At 43.2% G+C, this 12,570-nt stretch overlaps 1 long non-coding RNA gene and 1 pseudogene across 1 annotated transcript; one reads left to right on the top strand and one right to left on the bottom strand.

The window, feature by feature from the left end:
• Positions 1-8,672: 8,672 nt before the first annotated feature.
• LOC127656141 (uncharacterized) lies at positions 8,673-10,113 on the bottom strand (annotated as a pseudogene).
• Positions 10,114-10,611: 498 nt separating this feature from the next.
• On the top strand, positions 10,612-11,134 carry LOC127655632 (uncharacterized). Its single transcript, XR_007972057.1, has 3 exons — positions 10,612-10,676; positions 10,779-10,816; positions 11,001-11,134. It is a non-coding gene; the product is annotated as an uncharacterized LOC127655632 (long non-coding RNA).
• The last annotated feature ends 1,436 nt before the right edge of the window (positions 11,135-12,570 follow it).

Raw genomic sequence — 12,570 nt, 5'->3', positions numbered from 1 at the left:
TCTGATTGAGCCAGTGCATCTGGGTCCCCCTGGTGGTCCTGCAGCAGTAAAGACTAAGCTCGGTTGGACACTCCAGGGTCCAGCAAAATACCTGCGGCAGCAGCTTTCCACCACACAGTGTTTGTTCACCACAGTTTCCTCCCCTTCTGTTGAGCTGTTCAGTCAAGTTGAATGGTTGTGGCAGTTAGATACATTGCCTTTTAAAAGTGAGAAATTGGTGACCAGATCCAGACAGGACAAGTACTCAGTGGACTTATTAGAGGCCGAGACCATCCGTGTAGAAGTAAACAGAGTGCATCGGTACGCTACACCCCTTCTACGAGCCACAAACATGCCCAAGATGCAAGTTTCAAAGAAAGGTGTAATGAAGAACCTGCAAAACACAGAGAGGAGGTTAGTACAAGACCCACTGCGTGCATCTACCTACCAGGAAGAGATCAAGAAACTGGAGATTGCTGGGTACGTCACCAAGATTGACTCATGCGAGGTGGACTATTCAGAGGAATCGTGGTTTCTGCCCCACCACATGGTCAGGCACAATAGCAAGGAACGGATTGTTTTCAACTGCAGCTTCCAGCTTGGCAGACAGAGTCTAAATAACTACCTCCTTCCTGGTCCAGCCTTAGGACCCTCACTTCTTGGAGTACTCCTGCGCTTCAGAGAGCATCGAGTTGCAGTGAGTGGAGACATTAAAGGAATGTTTCACCAGGTCCGCCTGCTGGACAGAGACAAGCCCTTGCTGAGGTTCCTTTGGAGGGATCTAAAGATGGACGAACAGCCATCAGTGTACCAGTGGCAGGTCCTGCCATTCGGGACGACGTGCAGTCCCTGCTGCGCGATCTTTGCTCTCCAGAAACACGTGAATGAGTGAAGTCAACCAGGGGAAAATGACCGCCACAGTGTAGAACACTGTTTCTATGTCAATAACTGCCTGCAGAGTCTACCCACTGTAGTAGAAGCCAGCAACCTTGTGACAAAGCTTAGAACTCTTCTAGCTGCAGGTGGCTTCGATATACGCCAGTGGGCCAGTAACCAGCCAGAGGTGATTTGTAACCTGCCTAAGGAGGCCAAGTCTGACAGCAGCGAAAGATGGGTTTCTCAGACGCATGGTGAAGCTCATGAGATGATGCTAGGCATCAGTTGGCACTTCATGGAGGACACACTCCATTACAGGCATCGCCCGGTTGCCCCAAGCCAGACGACCATGCAAAATATCTATAAGATACTAGCAAGCCAGTATGATCCCCTAGGTCATATCCTGCCCTTCACCACAAGGGCTAAAGTTTTGGTCCAGAGACTGTGGGCCAAAGACCGCGACTGGGACGACCCAAACTTACCGGTTGAACTCCTGCATGCCTGGACTACATGGGAAGAAGAGCTCCCTCAGCTCCCAATGGTCAGTCTCTCCCGGAGTTACTTCCCACCGGACGTGGATGTAAGTGCCATCACCCTCGAGCTTCACGTCTTTTGTGACGCATCAGAGTCCGCCTATGGGTCAGTTGCTTACCTATGTGGTGAGGATCCTCATGGCCAAGTCCATGTATCCTTTGTGCTGGCACGCTCAAGAGTGGCACCGAAGAAACAACAATCAATGCCACGCCTTGAGCTATGTGCCACCCTTACCGGAGCTCAGCTTGCCCAGATGATCCAGAGAGAGCTCACCCTTCAGTTGAGTAACACAGTGCTGTGGTCTGACTCCACCACAGTACTCACCTGGATACAGTCAGAGTCCTGCAGATACAAGGTGTTTGTAGGGACTCGTGTATCTGAGATTCAGGAGCTAACGGATCACCGGTCATGGAGGTATGTGGACACACAGAATAACCCCGCAGATGCTATCACCAGAGGGATGACACTATCCAACCTAGCTAAGCCAAATCAATTCAGTCAAGGTCCTACCTTCCTTCGGCTGCCACGTGAGAGTTGGCCAGCCACAACTTCTTTCATGGAGGTTCCAGATGAGACAGAGATGAAGAGGTCTGTGTTCTGTGGCATCTTGTCAGCCATTACTGCTCCAGAGATCCCAGCCGCTGAAGACCACTCTACCTTTGAAGATCTCCTTGAGGCAACAAGTAGGTCACTGCATGGGGCGGCCTCCCAGTCAAGTGCCCTCAGTGCAGATGACTACGCAGAAGCAGAACTCCGGATCTTTCAGAGAGCGCAATATGATAGTTTCCCAGACGAAGTAAAGAGTCTAAAAACAGGGAAAGCACTTCCATACAGCAGTCGGCTCTTGTCACTTGCTCCAGAGTACGACGTCTCTAAGGGCCTTATCCGAGTAGGTGGTAGGTTGCGCCGTTCTACTAGTCTGGAAGAAGATGTCGTTCACCCAATTGTGCTAGAACCTAAGCACCATATTACAAGACTTATCATACAACAGTATGACAATAAGTTACTCCATTCTGGATCGGAAAGGGTCTTTGCAGAACTCCGACGCAAGTTTTGGATCCTGCAAGACCGCGAAGCTGTGCGTCGTCATCAGAGATCCTGCCCGGAGTGCCAGAAATGGAGAGCGAAGCCGGTTATTCCTAAGATGGCAGATCTGCCCCCTTGTCGTCTCCGCCTCCTGAAGCCTCCATTTTATTCAACAGGAGTAGATTGCTTTGGCCTGTTCCAGGTCAAGCAAGTTTTGAGGCCATGTGCGAAGAGCTACAGACCAAGTTGGCTAAGCACCAGATCCGTTTCCAGTTCAACCCACCAAATGCACCTCACTTTGGTGGAGCCTGGGAGCAGGAAGTCAGATCCATTAAGGCTGCACTCTATGTTAATCTGGTAGCACAGACAGTGACCGAAGAAGTCTTGCAGACTGTTCTGATGGAGGTAGAGGGAATCCTCAACTCCAAGCCACTGGGCTATGTGTCGACAGATGTAGCCGATGTAGATCCCGTAACCCCTAACTACCTCCTCATGGGGCGGCCCGACTCTTCGCTTCCTCAAGTGGTGTACCCTGAGTCTGAGATTCTCAGTCAGAGAAGATGGAGGCACAGTCAGGTGTTAGCTGACCAGTTTTGGACCCACTTCATACGGAACTACTTACCTTTCTTGCAGTCAAGGCAGAAATGGGTAAAGGACACAGAGAACCTCACTGTTGGTACAGTGGTGATGGTAATTGACCAAAGGTTAGTTCGGGCATTGTGGCCCGTGGGACGAGTCACGAAGACCATTAGGAGTGTCGATGGGAAAGTGAGGACTGCTGAGGTGCAGGTGGACGGGAGGACTTACACCAGACCAGTAGCCAAGCTCATTGAGCTGCCGGCCATCCCGGAGGATGCCTCGACAACAGCTCCTGTGGATAGTTGAGCCTTCCAAGGAGATAATTCACACTGTGAATTATGGGGCGGCTGTGCAAAAGGCTCAAGTGATGTGAACTTAGTTTGAGCATGTACAGCGAGTGTTCGCTCAGACCACGCCCCTTTTCTGACATGTTGCGACATGCCCTGGATTACAGAGAACGATCGTCAGTTTAGTTTCAGTTTCTACGTTAAGCTTCAAGTTGTGTTCGTGTGCGTCAGTGACCACAAGTAAGTTACAAGTATCATATGGATAGGTTAATAGTAGCAATTTATGTTAGGTTTATAGTTAGTGACAGATTTTATCTCTGTCGTATGTGTAGATTGTATGGCATTCTGATTGTAGTTCATGTTTCAGAACGTGTTTAGCATTGTTTATTTAACTGGCTAGAGAGACTTATCAACCTCAGTTGTGTTTATGTTAGTTAATATTGATGTTTATTTCCTTTCCTTCAGAACCACACTTGCACTGTAAAGTTAATGAGAAATAGTGCCTGTGCATCTGTATTTCTGATATATATTAAACCATTCAACGAATATCCCTGCCTTCCATGTCCTGACTAGACACCCCATATTGGTGCCTAATTTCAAAACCAGTAAAGCCCCAATACAATACCCAATGAAATATTTAGAAACTATAATAATTATTTCTCACTAGAAATTGAGTCACTAATAAAATGTGATGCAAATATTGAATGCGTATATGCTTTGATACCTTCCTACCTCCGACACAGCCTGTGAAGGCAGCAATATTTAGTTTTTGGATGCAGCCTGTGTGATCAGGCAGGGTTTTGGAGAGAGGAGGTGTGGTTGAATGGCCTAGTGGAAGTTAGCAAAAAGGCTTAAATCACATTTTAGCCCGTTTAGGCTAAAGTCTCCATTTGCTCTCTTTGCTGTCTATAGTGGAAACAACTGAAATATAAAAGCAATATTCTGGGTGGTTTTAATGCAAGTTAAGCACAAATGACAGCATTTATTGCATAACGTTTATTACTGTTAAGAATGAGGCAGCGAGGAGACGAGGCTTCTTTATTAAACAAACAATATATACAAAACAAACACAAAGGAAAAACCCTCGATGGGGAAACAAACATAAACTAAGAACTCAACAAACACAAACTAAGAACTCGGGCAAGGAACACACACCAGGCTTGAACAACATTCAACGAAAGACAAGGAGTGAACAAAAAGCAGGGCTTAAATAAACAGAAATCAAAAGCAAACTAACGAGGGACAGGTGAAAACAGAATGAACAATGAACACGAAGCTGACAAGGAGAGTATGGAGTGAAACAAGGGACAAAATGGTAAACAAAGGGGCAAAGGTAAAACAAGACAAGGTAACCCAGGGCAGACAACAAGGGAATCGTGACAATTACCACATTAAAAATGTTACTCGTCCCTCCTTTTCTTTAAAAAAAGATACAAAAATCAAGGTTACAGTAAGACTCTTACAATGAAAGTGAAATTGGCCAATATTTGGATGGTTTAAAGGCAGAAATGTGAAGCTTATACATTTATTACAGCACTTACATTAATTTTGTCAAAACTCATGTATTATTTAAGCTGTAAAGTTGTTTAAATCATCACTTTTACAGTTATTTTAGGGTTTAGGGTGTCTGTGATTTATCTAATCTTTCTAACCGTTCCAAAACGTCCAAAACGGTCAGAAATCTAGGGGTAACCATTGATGATGGGCTAAATTTCACAGACCACATTTCAAAAACTGCAAGATCATGTAGATTTACACTCTACAATATCAGGAAGATAAGACCCTTCCTCTCTGTACATGCCACACAACTGCTCGTTCAGTCCCTTGTCATAACTAGACTGGACTACTGTAACGCTCTCATTGCAGGCCTTCCTGCATGTGCTATTAGACCCCTGCAAATGATCCAGAATGCAGCAGCACGTCTGATCTTTAATGAGCCTAAGAGAGCACATGTTACACCACTCTTTGTCTCTCTCCACTGGCTGCCGGTTCATGCACGTATTCAATTCAAGGCCCTGATGCTGGCATATAAAACAGTCACTGGGTCTGCTCCAGCATACCTAAAAACATTTATGCAGAGCTACGTTCCCACCAGAAGCCTGCGGTCGGCTAAGGAACGTCGCCTTGTCGTACCAAAACAAAGAGGCACCAAAACACTTTCACGGACTTTCAGTTTCATCATACCACGGTGGTGGAATGACCTTCCCAACTCAATCCGGGAAGCTAACTCACTCTCTATCTTCAAAAAACGGCTAAAAACACATCTTTTCCAAAAGCACTTAACCGGTCACTAAAAAAAAAAAAATAAATAAATAAATATTATTTACATTTCTTGTTGCACTTAAATCTGTTTGGTGTACTATTCTGATGATAGTGAAACTTTGTAATATGGCACTTTTTGTACCACTGTCTCCCTAAGATGATTCGCTGATGTTCTTCCTCTTTTGTAAGTCGCTTTGGATAAAAGCGTCTGCCAAATGAATAAATGTAAATGTAAATGTAATCTACAGGTCCTTTCAAATCATCAAAAATAATTCCAGACTCTGAGAAATGTGCACTGAGTTTAAGGACTGACAGGTAGATATGCTTGTGTAAATGCTGATGTTTAGTTGAACAGAAAGATAGAACCATGATAAAGAGAAAGATGTAGAAACAGAGGGAAAGAATGACACTATTCTTCTCCTTCAATTGCTAGTGCAGAGAAAGCTCGTCAATCTCCCATGGTTGAACATCACTCTCTGTCTCTTGTCACCCCCAATGTCTTGTTCTAATGCATGCGTCCTTACCTCTCAGCTCTTTTCAACAGATTTACAGGCCAGCTCTCGGCCTGTGACAGCAGCTTTCTTTTCACTGCAATCACCATCGCTTGGGATAAAACACCAACAACCATTCTCACACCATATCTTCTAAAGGCAAAGCTAAAACCTTGACAGGGTTAGCTTGATTCATTTCACTGACATGATCTTGATTTCCACCATTGACCAACAGAGGTCGCTGTGCTGAGCCATGCACAGGCTGAATGTACCACCTGTGCCCAGCATGCACCTCCATTACTCTGGCCGCCAGCCACGTAAATCAGGTCTCCGGTAGCTCTGCCATCAGCTCCCTGCCTCACATCTTATGTAAAATCAGTGTTGTTTTTCTCTTCATACCACACACACGCTGTTCTCAGAACAGTGCATTACCCTACCCTGAACTTTCACTCACCCACCTCCAGACCATTTCTCCACGGTGTCTCCTCCACTTAGACTGCAAGCAATCTCCCACCGGCTCTCTGATTGCAATCAAATGAAAGCACCTTCTAATTCTGTCCGCTCCATTTAGAAGCCCCCTTGAAACCAGTTAATGCTTAACTATTTGTGACAGAGTGTATAATCTGAGACAAACGATCATCTGTTGTACTTGTGGCAAATCCCAGGCAATTCCCCCTCATTGGCAGGAATATTTTTAAAGGGATTCACACAAATTCTCAGCTCGGAGGCATCACTTTAAAAATAATAACTTTTTCTACAGATTGAGAGAAAGTGACAATCAGTTTTGGGGTGTATAAAAATGCATTTGTGCCTAATTATTCATATTCTCATCCACAGACAGTTCACTAACTGTCTGATGCATTTTGCACACAAAACTTGAAAACACTTTCTCGATCTAATAAGCACCAATCTGATTGGCTGGTTTGATGGAAACACACATGACATTTTATCAGTCTTGCTGGAAACAAAGTTGTGATTGCAAGACTAGCACTGAAATGCTATACTGCTCACTACAATTGTGCAGAGTGGTTATCTGAGACACTGTAGCCTTTCTGTAAACTCAAACCAGTCTGGCCATTCTTCATTGACCTTCTCATCAACAAAGCGCTTCCAGCCGCATGCATAAAACTGCCGTTCACGATGTTATTTATTTGTGGTGCCATTCTGGGAAAACTCTTTTGTACGTGAAAATCTTTGGAGATCAGCAGTTACAGAAATACTCAAACCAGCCCGTCTGGCACCAACAATCCTGCCATGGCCGAAATCCCTGTGATACAATTTTTTCCCCATTCTGGCCTGTAATACAAAATGTTTTAGACAGGACACAAAGTCTCTCCCAAAACCTAGTGAGCTGCATTGCTACTTTCTACATAGGCAGCTACCTTCTAAAGGTGTCCATCATGGAACCACATGCAGTAGTGAGTGATTTGAAATGCTTCATTTAGGCAGCAACTGTTCACACCACACTACTAGCACTCCTCAATGGAGATTTAACTCACTCTCATAGTTTATTCCAATAGAATTTCACATTAGCATGTTGCTAAGCTAACAACACAATACAAGAGACTATTTAGCAAAGAAGGTATGCTTATTACCTAGACCAAAGATGGCCGGCAGTGGACTGACTTGCTAGAAAGACTTTGATACTACTCTAACAAGCACAAAAAATGCATAGCACACAAAAATATTGGGTGAAATTGTCAATTTTTATATTTTTCAGTATTGAATGAACTTTAAATTTACTGTTGTGCTTTGGTACAATGTCCTTTAAAGGGATAGTTCACCCAAAAATGTAAAATTCTGTCATCTTTCATTCACTAAATCTGTATGACTATACGGTAAAGCAATTAGTCTCAGTCAACATTCACTTTCAATAAATAGTTTTTCCTTACAATAAAATAGTAACTAAAGGTAAACGCTTCACTAGCACACCTGTTTGTGTTTCATGCAGGAAAGAAAGTCATGAGGGTAAATGATGGTTGAATTCAGAATCTAAATCATTTTTATATTAACTATCCAAGTTAAGAATGTTCCATTGCTTCTTATGTCAGTCCCAAATGCTACAGCACAGAAAAACTCTTCACCTAGCGCTGTGACAATAGCAATCTCAAAAATACAAAGCCACCTGAAAGTTGGGGGCATAAACAAGAAGGACTTGCTTTTGTCTTGGAGGAATGAGCTAATTATAAAACCTCATGACTGTGTGGACTTAACAAAGAACTTCTGAGAGCCTGGAGTTGTGTATGGTGTGGTGTTTGCAGAATGCGGCGAGTTTCATTTGCCATTTCATAAACAAGCTGTCTCTGTGCATCCCTGTACGGCTGAATACACTCAGCGTGCCTGCATTGTTGCAGCGGCATCCACAAACACGGTTTTGTGTGACTCACTCACTTCTCTCACACTTCTTGAGGAGGCACATGCTCTCTGCTCCTTTACAGGGCGCAATTGTCTCCTGTTTGCATCTGCGACAAAAATGGAGCACCTCACTATTCTCAAATGTGATCAAATTTCCACAAGCTGTTACTGTTTTAAGCATGCATGACTAATTGCACACAAAAAAATTCTCGTTGCAACATTGTCCTCTTCTTTCCTAGCATTTGTCCCATGTGAGTGCAGGGTCTGCTTTTCGGCAAGTTGCTCACCATTTCTTCCGATCTAGGGCATCTTCGGGGGTGGCATTGACATGCCTCATATCTTCCTAAAGCCGGTCCATCCATCGTTTCTTTGGCTGTCCACCTGGTCATTTTCCCCCGGGGTTGAGGCACAGTGCTCTCCTCGCCACAGACTCCACTTCGCTGTGGACTACTTGGCCGTACCATCGGAGGCGTGCTTCCCTCATCTTATTCATTATCGGTGTCACACCCATCATTTTCCTGACATCCTCATTCATCACCTGGTCCCATCGGGTCAGTCCTAACGTCCACCTGAGCATGCACATCTCCATTATGTGAAGGGCCTGTTCATGCCTGGTGGCTGAGGGCCAGCACTCTGCACCATACAGGGCAACTGGGTGGACGACTGTCTTGTAGACCTTTGCCTCGAGGTGGTTTGGCATGCGTCGATCGCAAAGGACGGCAGTTACCTGGCGCCACTTCAGCCAGGCAGCGTTGACTCTTGATCTTACGTCTGGAAGACTGTCGTCATCAGCCAAGAGGGTGGAACCAAGGTAATTGGGTGGCCTTCTTCAGGTCTCTACCATCGATCATGATGGTATCGTCGGTCTGAGGGCCACACTCCATGTACTCAATCTTGTCGAGGTTGAGTTGCAGGCCATTTACATCCAGATGATCTTACCAGTGCTGTGTTTGGTCTTGGTGTTCTTGCCATTCCCTGTAAGCAAGAAATACATTATCAGCGTAGAGTAGGGACCAAGGGTATGGCATCTGTAGATCTGCCGTCACCGTATCCATGGAAGTGATGAAGAGCAGTGGTGCTAGGGCAGACCCTTGATGGACTCCGATATTTATGGTAATCAGTGGTGATATCCCGGATGGACAGCGGACAGCACTCGCATAGAGAAGCTGCGTCCAGTTGACATAGTTGACATGGTGGGATCGGAGTAAGGCCCAGATGATCTTATGGGGTATGCTAGCAAATGCCTTCTCCAGGTCCAGAAAGCGTGGATGGTGTCCGTAGTTCCGCACCCCTTGATGAAACCTTATTGGTTATAGCTGAGGAGACTGTCCAGGATGCATTCTAAAATTTTCAAGGAGTGGCACTGGAGGCAGAGTGGCGGTAGTTCTTGCACTCAGGGACATTTCCCTTTCCCTTCCAGATCGGCTATGATCTTGTTGAACAGAGCGGCAAGGATCTTGGCACTGTGATGTCCCATCAGCTTCCAGACTTCAGCTGGGATGTCATCCAGGCCTGTGGCTTTGCCATTCTCCATTCTCTTCACAGCTTTCACAACTTCAGAGGTGGTGGCTGGAGGTACAGGTCCAGGGATGGGATCGGAGCTGGGAATAGGTGGGTGCGGGAACTGAGATGGCAGTGAAGTATTCGCTCCAGTGGGTGAGTATGGCAGGAGGGTCCTGCAGGACTTGCCCACCTGCGTTCTTGATGTGCATTACTTGGCTCATGGCTTGGGTCGATCGGTGACGCAAGTTAGTGATGCAATAAACCACCCTGTCTTTCTCGATCCTAGAATGCCCCAAGCAGTGTCATGGATGTGGGAGGTGATATCGCCCCAGAGCACTTTTGCTGATTGAGGTTAATATTGAATGACGAAAAGGCCGCCGAGATCTGTTGCTTGTGCTCGGGTAGTTTCCACCACTTGACGTGTTCGGGCCAGTGGTTCCCATTCGAGGTTGCTGCTGTCCTCTATGCATTCAATAATTACAAGTTATTTTACTTAAGAGCTTATCAACCTTTACATTTAGAAATGTAGCCACAATGTCCAAATAAAAACCTGCATCCAGTTATTTTTGTCTTTACAAATATTTAATAACCATGAAAGGAATTCATGATCATACAGCCTAGAGAACATGACATCTGTTTTTCTCTCCCTGCAGGGCATGAGACTATTGGAACAACTTTAGTGCTTATAACCTCTAAATAATAATCACAGAATGAATAAAACTACACCTGTTATCAGACAACAGACAATTTTGTCACTGCTTGGTAAAGGCAGCATATCACATTGGTAAGTTTTTGCCAAATGTTGAGCAACTCCATTTTAAGCACTTTAAATTTTAACCTTGTGGTGGCTTCCTAGCCATAAGATTGTATTTGTTTTATTTTATAGATCTCTCTACCAGAAAATGCAAGTGACCAAGTCAAGAGGTGAGCTGTTGTTTTGTAATTTTCTTTAAAATACTGACATAATATTTCAGGTATTCAGGTATTCATCCCACCTGGGATTATGTGAGTTTTAAGTACTTTTATCTCTTTCTTTTTTCCTATCAATTTTTGCCATTAATTTATACACTGTAATTAATTAATACAATGTCATTTCTTTGTGTCATAGGTTTACAGTTAAAAAGCAGCTACATTAAGTTTTCCAGCTGTTGTGAGTGAGGATACTTCTCTTCACTTCTCCACTAACCATGGGAGTAATAAAGACTGTGATCCATATAGAATTTTGGAATGTTTAAATTATTTACATGGGTTTACACATAAACATTTTGCCCAGTCACAAAATAAATAAACAAAATAAAAATAAACTATCACACCTTATTTCACTTTTTCTTTTTCACATTGTGAAGGGCTCACTTACATTGTCCACATATAATGAAACACTGACTCTGAACCTAATTGTTTATTTCTATTCAGATAGATGATGTTGGACCCCACAACCTCATTACTTGCAGAGAGGGGCTGCCACACAAATACACCAAAATCCACAGTGATGTCATCATAAAGGATTGTGCAGATATTTTAATGAAGACTTCAGTTTCATTTAGCCTTGATTACATCTATTTTGTGTTTCCATGGGACGTTGTTGTTGCTTGAAGGATTGGTTGTCAGTATTGAAGAAAAATACTCTCTATATAAAAGATAAATGAATATACAAGTTTCTATCCAAGCCTTAATGTGTGGAGCAATGTAGGGGTCTGCTATTTAATTTGCATTTATTGACTCTTTCACATTGTGCATTTGCCAAGCCAACATAATAAATATCAGTGCAGAATGCAAACCTAAATATTCATACCTCTACAGTAAAATATATTTACTCTGAAACTTACAATAATACAATAATATTTATTTTAGAGAAGAATATTGCTATGCAGTGGCAGTGATGGAAGAGTGCAGAAACATCACAGACTTCTGAAGAGAATGGTCTCTACCCATGACAACCACATATGACTGTGGCCACATCTGTAAACCAGTCAACTCCTGACACACAAAGAACACTCAAAGAGATATTCTTGAAAGCTATATCCTTTGAACTCTGAACAAGGTCTAGTTTTGTGGAAACTTATTTTCAAGGTTTCAACAGCTTTGGCTAATATTATGTAAAGGTAATGAACAAACATAGTTAAATATGATTCAGATGTATTACATTTTTTAGCATATTAACTGCTTGTTGGAACATGACCGACTCAGTCACCATTTACTTTCACTATATGGAAAAAAAGATTCAATAAAACTGAATGGTGACTGAGACTGACGTTCTGCCTAATATCTGCTCATGTGTTCCACAAAGACATACATTCAGACAGGTTTGGAACAGTGTGAGGATGAGTAACTAATGACAGAATTTCATTTTTGGGTGAAATATCCCTTTAATGGAACATCCTTATGACATTATTATTAATTAATCTTTACATTGCAAAGGTGGAACAAAAGCTGCATATGATGTGGGATTTAGGTGTATTTACACAGACTACTTATTGATGCTCAAAGAAGGCATAAATGCATTTACACCGCAATTACAAATGCATAAATAATGTTATGAGATTAATGTTTTAATATCAAATTATGAATAAAGAAATATGAAATTAATGAAAATATTGAGTTATACTTAATACTAAATTATGAATTATAAAACAGATAATTCTTACCCTGGATGCTGATTGGTCAACAACCGTGATTTA

Source organism: Xyrauchen texanus, chromosome 15 (assembly GCF_025860055.1).
Source record: "Xyrauchen texanus isolate HMW12.3.18 chromosome 15, RBS_HiC_50CHRs, whole genome shotgun sequence".
NCBI classification, from domain to species: domain Eukaryota; kingdom Metazoa; phylum Chordata; class Actinopteri; order Cypriniformes; family Catostomidae; genus Xyrauchen; species Xyrauchen texanus.
Note: the sequence above shows the minus strand (reverse complement) of the source record. Positions and strands in the feature narration are given on the sequence as shown.